The 14,379-nt window shown below is 38.2% G+C and overlaps 1 protein-coding gene across 13 annotated transcripts in view; it reads right to left on the bottom strand.

Annotated features, from left to right (window-relative positions):
* Positions 1–14,379, bottom strand: part of Huwe1 (HECT, UBA and WWE domain containing E3 ubiquitin protein ligase 1) — a 148,314-nt gene that overhangs the window by 113,499 nt on the left and 20,436 nt on the right. The window contains exon 3 of one of the 13 annotated variants that reach the window (XM_036174362.1): positions 13,963–14,057. The exons of 11 other annotated variants lie outside the window; for them this stretch is intronic. The gene's annotated coding sequence lies outside the window, so the exon portion shown is untranslated. Of the gene's footprint in view, positions 1–1,964; positions 1,986–13,962; positions 14,058–14,379 lie in introns of those variants that run through there. One more of the 13 variants, XM_036174366.1, reaches the window with a different exon arrangement.

Below are 14,379 nucleotides of genomic sequence, written 5' to 3'. Positions count from 1 at the left end.
AACATGATTTAAACTACACACAAATTGTAGAGTTGCTAAAAGAATTAACATTATGTACTGCCTCACATATTTTTTTTTGTGTATGTGGAGAAAACACATCTACTCAAGAATTTTCAGATATACATTAACTATTGTCACCATGTTGTATAATAGTCCTGGAATTCATTCCTCATAAACTGAAATCTTGTATTCTTTGGCCTACACAGTATTAAGATACAAGTGCACACACACAATCCCACTTGATAGCTGGACTGGGAACCCTCAGGGAACAGCATGAGCCAGGCTTAGAAAGAATCACAAGTTCAGGCCTCTGGCTCCAGGAGGACCAGAAAACACTGTATAACCAGGTCTCCAGCCCAGTGGTCTCAAAGGGCAGTATGGGTCTTGGGTTTTGATTTCTGAGGTTCCTTTGGTCACTCCTGTTGTCTCAAGGTTACTTCAGGCCTGTGGTTCGAACTACAGCCCTCAGACAATACACAGTCATTAGTGGGTCTCTAATGGTTGGTATTTGACCAACAGGTTCATACAATTCAAGGAGTGACTTAACTCCATATAGTCACCTTGAGGCTCTGTCTGTACTCCACCTTTGGTCCTAGTGACACACAAACAGGACAGGATCACCTCCGTGACTCCACTTGACAACACCAGTCTCCATAGCATAACTTCAAGCAGACATACCTCTAGGACAATCACAGAAAACAAAATATCCAAAAATACTCACTCAGATGGGTCAGTCAAAACTGAAAGACCAGCCAACTCACAACAGATGTGCAAAACAAAGAATATGATACAACCAACTAACTCCCCTATAAGGGAATCCAAAACTGCAGAGGTATCAGAAAGGTCTGAGATAAGATTTCAATCTCATTTTAAAAACAAAAATCAAATAAAAAAATCAATAATCGTTTAAGTTTCAAACAGATACACAAGTTAAATTTTTTCTACGGCCTTAACAAAACAGTCTCCAAAGTGAATGAAACAGTGGAAATTGGAGAGAAGTCATATGTGTATGTGTGTGTATGTGTTTCCATATATATGGAAAGCTTAGCAAGGAGACCAAAATATTTAAAATAGCAAAATAAAAATATCTAAAATGGAGCCAGGCGATGGTGGTGCATGCGTGTAATCCCAGCACTCAGGAAGCAGAGGCAGGTGGCTCTCTGTGAGTTCAAGGCCAGCCTGGTCTACAAAGCGAGTTCCAGAACAGCCTCCAAATAAAAACACAATAGATATCGATACCTTCATTAACAGATAAGACCATGAAGAAGTGGAGTGGAAGGCAAAGTGGAAACAATAATACAAACAGATATATAAGGAAAAAAATTAAGAGCATGAATGATAAGCCCAATCAAGAGGCCAAATGTGAGAATTTAAGGGGTAGAGGAAGGAACAGAGATAAAACCAAATGGAACAGAGACTATTATTGGCATTATAGTAGTAAACTTTCAAATTTAAGACATAAGACATAAAGAACTCCACATAGACATGACCAGAGAAGAAAAAGTCCATGACACATCACAGTCAGGCTGTCAAAAATACAAAGAAAAGAAACAATACAAGTCACATGAGAAAAACATCAACTTACAAAGGCAGAAATATCAGAAATATTAAAGCACGGAAGGAAGTATTTCAAGCTCTGAAGATAAGTAACTGTGAACCAAATATGCTACATCCAGCAAAATTATCTTTCAAAATGGATGAAGAAATGAGAATAGTTAAGACAAACACAAATTCTGCCAATTAATAATCAATCTAGTACTGCAGAAAATGCTTAATGGAATACTACGAGGGGGACACAACACACACAATAGCCTCCAACACACACAAAAAAGTATACAATCTATGAAAGAAACAGATGAACTAAGGAGACTTGGGAAAGAAATAACCATGTGTAATACAGCAAAATAGCAAAGTCCCAAAACTTCTATGCAAAAAAAAAAAAAAAAAAAAAAAAAAAGCAATACCAGGGCTGGAGAGATGGCTCAGCAGTCAAGAGCACTGGCTGCTCCTCCAAAGGACCCGGGTTCAATTCCTAGCACCCACATGGCAGCTCACAAATGTCTGTAACTCCAGTTCCAGGGGATCTGACACCTTCACACCAATGCATATAAAATAAATTAAAATAAATTATTAAAAAAGAAAACCAATAATCCAGTAAAACAGATCTAACAAATCTGTAAGAAATAGCAAATCCCTCCCTATAATAACCTTAAATTTAAATAGTCTCAACTCTTTATTAAAAAGATAGACAAATAGATGGAATTAAAACACAAGAAGCAATATGTTGTCTCTAAAAAACACACCTAGGTAGCAAAGATACATATCAAACCATCAAGCAAATGGAAACCATAAACCAGATGTAAAAGTACACTTCAATCCAAAATTAGAGACTCTACATATTAATAAAGGGGAAACAATTCATGTCGGGCAGTGGTGGCCCAGACCTTTAATCCCAGCACTCGGGAGGCAGTCAGGCAGAATGAGTTCAAGGCCAGCCTGGGTGGGATACAGAGTGAGTTCCAAAAAGGTGCAAAGATATACAGAGAAACCTAGTCTTGAAAACTAAAAAGGGGTTGGGGTACAATTCATCAAGAAAATATGTAGCCATGTATTGCCCCCCCCCAATTTCATAAAACAGACATCAAAAGGCATAGAGAACCCACATAGGTCCTGGCACAGTAATAGTGAAGGACTTAAATAAACCACTCATTTATATAGATTTTCTGAAATGAAAATAAACAACTTCAGAGGGGGAATCAACCTTACTTAACAGACACATATAGAATATTTTGCCTAACAGATAGGAAATATGTATTTTTCTCAGAAGTACATGGAACCTCAAAAACTGATCATATATCATAGAAAAAATGTCTCAACAAATACAAAATTAATTAAAAAAGAAATCAAGCTAATATCTTGTGTCTTATCAGATCATAATGGAATAAAAACGTAATTCAAGAGAAACTACAAAATATATTTGGGACTAAATAATGCATTTTTGAAGTAACAGTGAGTCATCCAAGAAATTGAGAGGAAATTAAAAAAAAAAAAAAAAACTCTTAGAGAGAAATGAAAATGAGAACAACCTATTAGACCTCCCCTCCCAGACACAGCCAAGGCAATCAATCCCTAAGATGAAAGTTTATGGTGCTCATGTTAAAAAGTGTGAGATCTCTGCCGGGCGGTGGTGGCACACGCCTTTAATACCAAGTTTGCAGGAAATGGATGCTTGAATATTAAGGGAAGCCCAAATTAAAGGAAATAAAAGACACACAGATTGGAAAGGAAGATGTAAGTATCTTATCATTTCACCTATACAGAAAATGGCCACAAAGAAAAACAAACAAAATCCCTCCTGAAACTGACAAATGATTTATACCAAGATTCCAGAATACAAGGTTGATATACCAAAAAAGTTACTTTCATATATGCCACCATGAAGAAATGGATTTGAAATGATTATCATTTGTTAGCATCTAAAAATACTTAAATATCAAATCAAAGTATGTTCAAGTTCTATGATGGAAACTACAGATCATTCATGAAAGAAACCAAAACCAGATTGGGGATTTAGCTCAGTGGAAGAGCGCTTGCCTAGAAAGCACAAGGTCCTGGGTTCAGTCCTTAGCTCTGGCAAAAAAAAAAAAGAGAGAAAAGAAAAGAAACCAAAACCAGAGCTAAATAAATGGAGAGAATCCATGTCTGTGGGTAGAAAAACTCAATACTATCAGAATGTCATTTCCTCCTAACTGAGCCTATACATTCAATGCTAACTCAAATCTCATCAAGTTAATTATGAATAGTGACAAACTGGATTTCAAGTTTATAATGCAGATGCCAAAGACTCAGAACCCAACACAACACTATTTTAAGATTCATCATAAAGCCATAAGTATAGTGCTAGTCAATAAGCAAACAAATCAATGGAACAAAAAATACAGCCCTAAAATTAAGCTCCATACAAATTTGGTCACCATATCTTTTGACAAAGAAACAAAGGCAATATATGGATGGATATATGTTTTAAAAAAAAAATAAAGGTGCCAGGTGGTGGTGGTGCACACCTTTAATCCCACCACTCAGGAGGTAGTGGCAGGGGGATCTCTGAGTTCAAGGCCAGCCTGGTCTACACAGTAAGTTTATTTTAAACAGGCTCCAAAGCTAAGTAGAGAAATTTTGACTGGAGGAAAAAAAGACTGGAATAATTGGGACACCCATATGCAAAAGAAAAAAATCCAGACCAAGTTGTGCATGGTGGTACATACCTGTAACTGCAGTACCTTGGAGAGTGAGGCAAGATTCATCATAAAAACAGGACAAAAGTCTAAACCAACAATACATTCTTCAAAAAAGTCAATTCAAACTGGATCACAGACCTATCTACAAAATGTAAAATAATACTTCTCTATGGTGGTACTTTATACTAAAATGTGATTTTATTTTTATGTTAATAAAGTTGCCTGGAGATCAAAGCTAAGAGCTATTTAGCAGAAGTCTGGTGGTGGCCCACACCCTTAATCCCCGATCACAGGGCAGGCAGAAATCTGTGTGTTCAAGGACACAGGCAGCATGGCGACACAAAAGCCTTTAATCCCAGTATCAACCATAGAGACCTGGAGGGAGGTCTGTAAAGACAGGCAGTGACGAGGAAGTCATGTGGCTGGGTTTAGAACCAATGAGAAGGCAGACCACCACCACCCACCATCCCACCCAAAAAAAAATTTAAAAAAAAAAAAAAAGGCAGAACAGAAAAGCAATAAAAAGACAAGACACAGGAAGGTCTCTATCAGGAGGACAGCAGGGAGTGGTAAGATAAGGTGGTCTTAGCTCTTGGCTACTGCTCTGATCTCTGGGCTTTTAACTATTTGTCTCTGTGTTTCTTATTTAATAAGGCCATTTAGAATTACATCTACATTTCTCCTAGAAGATAACAGTAAAAAAAAAAAAAAAAGTTGGAAGATGCAGGTTTTGGTATCATCCAAAGGTATCATCCAAGAAAGGAAATTTTTTAAATCTTTAAACTGTACTCTCTTTTAAATAGGAAAAAAAAAACAAGCTAGACTAGAGAAAATATTTGCTAAATAAAGGCATCAAAGTAGCTGGGGCATGGCTTACAGGTACAGTGCTTGGTTCAATCCCAAGTACCAGAAGACGGAGAAAAGACATATGAGAACAATTATACAAAATACACAAGAAACAGAAAGTTAACAATAATAAACAAATGAAATTTTTTCACAGGTATCTCAACAGAGGACATACAGACAGAAAATAAACTGATGAAAAAAAGAGCTATAAAGCCGAGATTTTAATAATCAGCAATGAGATTTCACTATGCTTCAATTACAATGACCAAATCCAGAACACTGACATCATTAAATGATGGCAAGGATGTAGAATAAGAACTCCTGGGGTTGGGGATTTAGCTCAGTGGTAGAGCACTTGCCTACAAGCGCAAGGCCCTGGGTTTGGTCCTCAGCTCCGGTTTTTAAAAAAAAAAAAAACTCCTGTTAAGAGAATGTGGTGCACCCCTTTAATCCCAGACAGAGGCAGGCAGATCAGATCTCTGTGAGTTTAAGGCCAGTATGGTCTACAGAGTGAGTTCCAGGACAGCTATGGCCAGTTTCACAGAGATGACTGGCCACACAAGTGGAAGCCCATGAACTGTGGACTGGTGGCTGTGGAGCCCCCATGGGACTGGACTAGGCCCTCTGGATATGGAAGATGGTTGTTTGGCTTGAACTGTGTGTGGGGCACCCAGGCAGGGGGATTGGGATCTGTCCCTGTTCGATGGACAGGCTTCTGGAATCCAGTGCCTGTGGTGTGACACCTTGCACAGCCTTACTGCAGTGGGAAGGGGCTCGGACCTGCCAAGGCTCAGTGTGCTGGACTCTGCTGACTCCCCATGGGAGACCTTGATTTGGGGGGTGTGGGGATGTGGGGTGGCTTGGGAAAGAGGGCTGGGGGTGGGAGGAGGGGGATATGTGGATAGTATGTGGAATGAATAGAAAATTCCTTAATAAGAAAAATGAAAGGATATATTTCAATTCTGTTCAATTTTTGTGAATTAACTACTTTGAAAAGCAAAATCAACAACAAAAAAAAGACAAACAAACTTCACCTGGGTGGTGGTGGCACACACTTTTAATTCCAGCAGAGCCAGGCAGATTTCTGTGAGTATGAGGCCAGCCTGGTTGGTCTACATAGAGCATGATCCAGGACAGGCACCAAAACTACACAGAGAAACCCTGTCTCAAAACCCTCCCACACACACCCACACCCACACAAAATCTTCCAAAGCACAAAGTACCAAGTACCTTACACACTAAGATAAACATATTAAGACCACTTTACTGTTGTTTTCCAAAAATGTAGATGATATCACTGGTAAATCTTCCCAGAAATAAACATCTGGCTCTAATGAAAACTGACTATGTATACACAGTGTCTGGAACAACAGAAAAGCTGGTAGCTCACAGAACTGACAAGAGCCTAGATCCACATTCAGAAAATGGTATGGAATTTAAAGGAGCTAGGTACCTATCTATATTCAAGGATGGGTCAAAGAAATAGCTTAGTTTAGTTTGGTTAGGTCAGCCAATACCAGATTTTTTTTAGATGCCTAGAAAGTACTAGTAGTAGCAAATTTTTCAGTACCTGTAAACCATCTCAGGTCCCAAGACCCAAGTGTGAGCATCTGATACACCCACCAACCTACCCACACACACCAGGAGCCAAAACAAATAAATGAACAAGCATAAGCAAATGTCCCCTATAACCAGAACTGCTGTCTAGTAGTTTCTATCATTCAACTGCAAGAACTACTAATAGTTAAAAAGAAATCAAAGATAACAGTGTCCTTGAGACAGCAATTAAAATTCTGAAGTTGTCCCCAGTTCCAACAGGAGGGGAGAATATTTACTTAGAACCCACTACAAGCCAAACAATATCATGTATTTAAGGAATGCTATGAGCAGAAGTACCCTGCCTGGCTGACAGACATTCTTAATGACTCTAAAAACAACTTGACTTAAAGAAGGCACAGAACATGTTTTCAAGTGGCACCCATTTGGTATCTACCAATTCAAGTGTCCTAAAGAAAACACTTTGAAACATATTACTTGGATACTTCATGTATTTTTTATTTCATACAAGAATATTCTTTCAGCCCAATTTTCCCCTATTTACAGATAAAAAAAAGTAAGGCCCAGAAGAAAAATCAGTACCTAGCCTGGTTAGCAAATCTTGGCAGATTATAACTATTGTACACTGTCCCTAATAAAGGGAAGTATAATTGGAGAATGGATTCTACCTCTTAGAGGTCAAATGAAAATTCGAATACATAAAAACGCCAACAAAAAGAAGGTATCTTTGAAACAAACTCCTAGAAATGTTTTGCTGCCTTTGCTGGGTCAGAGCACAATTATAAGTACCAAACAAGCTCTCTATATAAGTGCTTCTTCTTAAATTTTGGTTGGTAATACAACTATTAAGGAAATTGATAAACTGCTATTAGTCACCATCTGTAACCAATACCACTATTTAAAACTTTCAATTAATCATCTATTTTTCCACTTCATTCTTCTAACCTTCATTTACCTTTAAGGTTTTAACCTTGTTTTTGGAGTTTACATCAAGAACACATGTATGTGTACAACTCAAATAACATGGAGGAAGGGGCTGGAGATATGGCTCAGTGGACAAAAGTGCTTGTTACAGAAGCCTCACACAGGCCTATAGTGATATTTTATTTGTATTGAAATGTGATTTTATTTGTATGTCAATAAAGTTGCCTTGAGGTCAGAGCAAGCCAGAGCAGAAGCTGAGCAGTAGTGGGGCACGCCTTTAATCCCAGCACTTGGGAGGCAGTTAGGTAGATCTCTGTGTGTTCAAGGACACAGCCAGCATGGCAGACACACACCTTTAATCTCAATACCAACCATAGAAGACCTGGAGGTCTGTACAAACAGGCAGTGACAAGGAGGTCATGTGGCTGGGTTTACAACCAATGAGAAAACAGGACAGAAAGTCTTTAAATAGGACACACAGAAGTAGGTCTCTTGCGGAGAGGAAGAACAGCAGAAGCAGTGAAGGGTAAGGTTTTCCACTTTTGCTCTGACCTCGTGGTTTTTAACTCTGCAATCGGTTCTGTGTTTCTTATTTAACAAGCTGGTTACATCTACACAAGCCTGAATCGAGATCCCTGGAACCCATAAAAAGTTAGGTGCAACAATATGTTTCTATAATCCCAGCACTTCTACCGTTCAGCGGGAGGCAAAGAAAGGAGAATTGCCTGCTAGCTAGAATATGCTGGAATATGCAGCATATTGACAAACAAGAGACAAACAAAGTGGAAGGCAACAGACTCCTGAAAGTTGTCCTCTGACCTACACATACAAACAGGTGTACACACAAACTTTCCCAAAAAAGAGAATGACTTTTCTCATTAAATAGCCTGACAACAGAGGACACCTATAGTTCTTAAATAGGACTCAACAAAACTTTGAGTGTATGGGTAGATACCATTTCTACTCAATATAGTCCAAGGATTAGCAACATTGCCACTTATTAGAAATTGAAGACTTTCAGGGCCCACTTGGACCTGAAGAACCAGAATCTGCATTTTAATAAGATCCTTAGATGGGGGCTGGAGAGATGGCTCAGAGGTTAAGAGCACCAACTGCTCTTCTAGAGGTCCTGAGTGCAATTCCCAGCACCCACATGGTGGCTCACAACCACCTGTAATGAGATCTGGTGCTCTTTCCTGTATACATAATAAATAAATTAAAAAAAAAGGATCCTTAGATGGTTTCTATATTAAGAGTTTAAGAAGCACAAGGACAAGCCTGGTGATACAGTGGCAATAGATCTTAGTCCCAGCAGGCAGAGGGGGGTAGACCTCTGTGAGCTCAAGGCCAGCCAGCCTGGTCTACAAAGAATGTTCCAAGACAGCCTGGGCCATGTAGAGAAACCCTGACTTTTAATTTTAAAAAAAGGCAGAATCACGACAGAGGAGCTTGAGTTCAAGGCAAATCTAGACTACATAACAAAACTCACCATAAAAAGGGCCAAGATTGAGCAAAGCAGATCACTTGAGTTCAAGGTCAGCCTGGTCTCCAGTGAATTCCAGAATATCAAGGGCTACACAGAGAAACGGGGGGGGGGGGGGGGGGGAGCGATACCCACAAGTGAAAGGGGGTAGGAAACTGATGGAATAACTGAAAAGATTCCCCATCATCCCTGTGAAAGTTGTGGGTAAAAAAAAAAAAATCATTTAGCCTCTTAAGTTAACATAATGAGTGCTTACGAGTCTTTTTAACAGTGCAAATATTAGAATGATATTCTCTATAATCTCTTAAATCTTTACTGTGAATCTCCTCTACTTCCCAACTATTAACGAGAAAATATCTACCAGAGTAGGGAAGTTGGAAAAAAAAAAAAAAAAACCAAGCTAACAGGGCAATTGCACATAGGAACTCAGTGGTTGAGACAGCATCCAGAAGACCAGTAGCTCAAGCCAGACATAATCCCAAAACGGAGAGTGGGAGGTAGGCATAGACATTCCACCACTAACTAAGGAGCTATTGGCATTTGATAGCTGCTGGAAGAGTTAGTTTTCTTTAATGGTGGGTAGGTTGACAATATTCCAGGATAGGACTTGCTCCCCAGGAGTAGCTGGGCAACACAAATTAGACTCAATGAGTTTTGGAAAAAAAAACACTTGAAGTTGTGTGGATAGGAAGATGAGGGTGGAGCTGGGAGGAGTTGTGTGGATATGATAAAAATACATTGTATAAAACTATCAAAGAATAAAAATTACAGTATAAGAATGTGCCTCTAGGTGGCAGAAAAACTTTTATTTATGCTTCATGCTTCTCAGATCCTTCCAACTTTTAAATGCATTTACTTTATAATAAATTATACTATATTATGCATTCACTTATAATAAATCTTTTTTATTTGTAATTGCTTTGCTACAGAAGAAAAGCAGTGGTCCCTGAGCCAAATAATGTGCCAAATTTAAAACAGTATTAGACAAATGACTTAGCCTTGTCTGTCCAGACCTTGACACACAAGAGAGCATTCAAGTTCTGTTGTCAAGTGAAAGGTTATCTCACAAACACACACACATACACTCACATAAACGAATGGTGCCCAAAATTAAAATTTCCACTGAAACTGTAGCAATGCATCATGGTACTTTTTAAACAAAACTAGGCAACACTAAACTCACAAGACAATATACTTCATAACGTTTTTCTTTACAGTGATTCCTTTTGCCTCTTGTCCTTCTCTAATCAGAAAACTTACGTGGGAGTGGCCCAGACAATGTCAGAAAGCAGTAAGTTGCACCTTCTAACAACAGTTAATGAAAAAAGCCCATTAATTTGAAGGAGAGAGGTTATCTGGAAGGTTTAGAGGGAGAAATGTTGTAAATATATTATACTCTCAAAAATTTAAAGAGGAAATTTTTTTTCTTTTAGAAAGAATCTCTGACCAAACAAAACAAACAAAAAACAAAAACCCAGCCTACTAGTCACTATTGATTACAAACACAGGCATCATTAATTAATTTTGTTAAAGAGGATATAGAATAATTATCAAGCTTATCTCTATCTGATCTAGGTTCCAGTCAATATACAACCAACATTTTGCTCCACCTATTGTGCATTAATATCTAACCCTCGTGGTAGCTCAAGAGATGAAGACTGTGACCAACTTACTAAGCCCATGAAGTGACTATACAGACAGGGATACAGATGCAAATTTGTTCCACAACTCTAGTGTATATAATGTCTAATACTTATACAGTCCAACTTACCAACCTCCTCACTACAAGCACCAGGATTTCTACCCTCAGCTACATAATACAACTCCCATGTACTATGAGGATTGCTCAGCTAGATATTACTATGAACTGACAGCAAGATTAAATAACAAAACAACAAGCAGCCTTTAAACACCCAAGAAAAATCTGGAAATTTCAGAAATAGCTTGGCAGTCTCATGTAAAATCTGAATATACTATAATCTCAGATAAAATGTGTTTGCTTTTCTTCACAAAAGTACATCCACTGAAGGTAAACAAGGAGAAAAATACCAATAAAGAAATCTGGGGGAAAAAAGATAGCCTAGCATGGTGGTGCATGCCTTTGATCCCATCCCAGCACTCAGGAGGCAGAGGCAGGCAGATCTCTGTAAGTTCAAGGCCAGTTCCAGAACAGCCAGGGCTGTTACAAAGAAACTTTCTCAAAAAACAAAAAACGAACAAACAAAAAACCTAAAATCTACATTCATTGTAGGTGAAAATGGTAACTGAGATGGCATCGTTAGCACATCTTCTATGCTATGATCCTGGGAAGCTGCAGACCCAGGAGTCATCTTTCTGGCCAATTTGCAGTAACAGACAAACTGGAATTGGAAGAACTAGGCAATACAACAGGAATCGCCAAAATTGTAGTGTCAGTTTTCAACAGACAGGAAATAGCAACAGGCCAAGAAGCACTTAGTATTCTCAACAAAAAATTTAAAAACAATGCCTATATTGAAGTTATGCAAATTCAGAAGGCAAAGAATAAGCATTCAATTGATTCTTGGGAATAATCATAGTCTATATTCTTTATGAATTATCTTCTTTGTGGCCAGACTTGGTGGTATTATACAAAGACTGGTGCTAAGTCTCATCAGTCTTCCATCACATAGTTTCTAAGATGTAAATGCTTTCTTCACCCTTGCCCATTTCTAACAGTAAATTAAGAATCACCCTTTAAACTACTATTCTTTATTCAAGTTTCAAAAACTTGTCTATAAAAAGAAAAAGCCCATGTCTAATAAGTAAATTTCACCCTGAGAGACCACAAAGACAGACAACTCATTGAGTTCAGGAAAATATTTTAATCTGTCAGAAATTGTCACTTAAAAATTAACTCACGGATTGGGGATTTAGCTCAGTGGTAGAGCACTAGCCTAGCAAGGACAAGGCCCTGTTTTTGATCCTCAGCTTAAAAAAAAAATTAACTCATTTCCTCAAAAACTCCTTTTATAAACTATAAATACCTAGTTATACAAATATCTAACTCGGTTCTGGGGTAGGGAATATCATATATTTTTTAAGCTGTAAAAATGATTTAGGTGCAAAGGCCAACCTTGAGAGCTGCTATATTAACTCTGCCAATCCATGACTGACTTAGGAACCTACTTAAAAATAATGGAAGGAGGGAGTAGGATATAAATAAAGCAGCAGCCACATACTGGTAACTGAGGGCAGATACTGTCTCCATACATTAAAAGTATGCTAAATTAAGGCTCTATCCTGCCTGATCTCGAATTCCATCCTCCACATTATTACCAGAGCAATCTTCCTATAAAACTCTAAATTTAACTATAAGAACTAAAGCAGTAGCATCCAAGACCTGTATATAGTCTCCTCCCTAGCACTCTAGACTTTTGATACGTTGACTCACTCCTTGCATATCCCTCAAAAATCAGCTTAAATATTATCTCCTCTCTCTGAGGCTGAGACACCTCCCAGAGTAAAAATCAACCCCTTAACTGTTTCCACTTATATCCTCAATCCACATACCATTTTACCTGACACTTTTCTCACAAGTTGTGTATGGTTCTGTACCGTATCTTGCCTTTGAATCCTTGTCACCAGCACAGAAACTATCACAAGATTATATAGTTATGAAAATAATGCAGAGCACTGACATGGGGGTACTATTAGATGTAGAGAAATGTAAACCATTTTTTAAAAGATTAGAGGAAATAACAACATAAAGACAACTGTTAGTATACAAAGCACCAAGAAAAACTGAAAACAATCACAAAATCAACATAACCCTTTCAATAAATCAGAGAGATACTGTTGCCTTTTAAAGTTTTAGAACATTTACTATTTTCGAGATTATTACTTATTTCCCCTTTCCTTTCCTTCCTCCAAAACCTCCCATATACCATTTCTTGCTCTCTTTCAAATTCATGGTCCCTCTTTTCATTAATTTACACACACACACACACACACACACACACACACACACACATATACATATATACACCCTGCTCGGTCTGTATAACCATGCCTTTCAAAAGAAATTAGAGGTAATATGTAGTCAATGAGATCAATTACCTAGCATGCCCAAAGGCTTTGTTTGACCTTTGACCCCCAGCACTGCAAATAACGGGAAGAAAGGACTAGATTTTTCAGAGATTAAATTTGCACAAAGCAGCGTACTACACACACACACCACAGCAAGCACTTTACTGATTGAGCCATCTCCCCATCCCCTCATTTGCTTCTTTAAAAGATCCATGACTTGGGGCTGAAGAGCTGGCTCAGCATTTAGGACCACTGACTGCTCTTCCAGAGGACCCGGGTTCAACTCCCAGCACCTACATGACAGTTCATAACTGTCTGTAGCTCCAGCTTTTGGGATCCCAACACCCTCACACAGGCATACAATGTGCAGACAAAACACTAATGCACATAAAATAAAAATAAATTTAAAAAAAGACCCATGACTTGAACAATCCTGAAGCTAAGACACTGTTTGCTTTAACCACTGAGAATGTTTTCACTTGTATATCCCTTTCATTTATGAACCACAGCCATATCATAGGCTAGTCATATATAATAAAAAACAGGATATCAAAGAAAAAGAATTCTATGCCTTTTGCATTATTTAAGCTCCAATATTCCCATGCCCCTGGGTTTACAGGAAAACAAACAACATCTCTAAAGATCAAGTCTCTTTTAGGCTCCAATTTTCCCATGCCCCTGGGTTTAAAGGAAAACAAACAACATCTCTAAAGATCAAGTCCCTATATATGGGCAATTTGGTACATCTGGAAAAAACTCACTAGGTCCTGTATGCTCAAGAAAAAATATAAAAAAACACAAGCACAGTACAAAATGGCTATTAAATATATTTCCAAAATTGTCAATATATTCTGACAAAAATTTTACCTATATGGAAGGAGGAAGAAGAATCCTATGTGATCTATTTATCTGCTTCTATGCGTCGAGTTTTCTCTTTTAAAGTTAGAAGTGGAGGAACACTCCTGGATGGGAAGTAAAAATACAATAAAACACAACACCATACTAGAAAGGCTTGTCTGTAAAATACCATTTAAAAAGCTCTACCAAGTCCTTTCTTGGGAAGTGTACAGTCTTAAACATACCTGAGCCACAATAACCTCTCTGTAAGATAAGTAAACTACTACTTCATAAAATTATGCATGGCTAAGAGTAAGATTTGTCAATTCAGGAGCAACAATCTCTTTTTTTTTTTTTTGGAGCTGAGGATCGAACCCAAGGCTTTGCGCTTGCTAGGCAAGCACTCTACCACTGAGCTAAATCCCTAACCCCAAGGAGCAACAATCG

This window comes from Onychomys torridus, chromosome X (genome assembly GCF_903995425.1).
Source record: "Onychomys torridus chromosome X, mOncTor1.1, whole genome shotgun sequence".
Lineage (NCBI taxonomy): Eukaryota > Metazoa > Chordata > Mammalia > Rodentia > Cricetidae > Onychomys > Onychomys torridus.
This window is presented reverse-complemented; position numbering and strand designations above follow the sequence as displayed.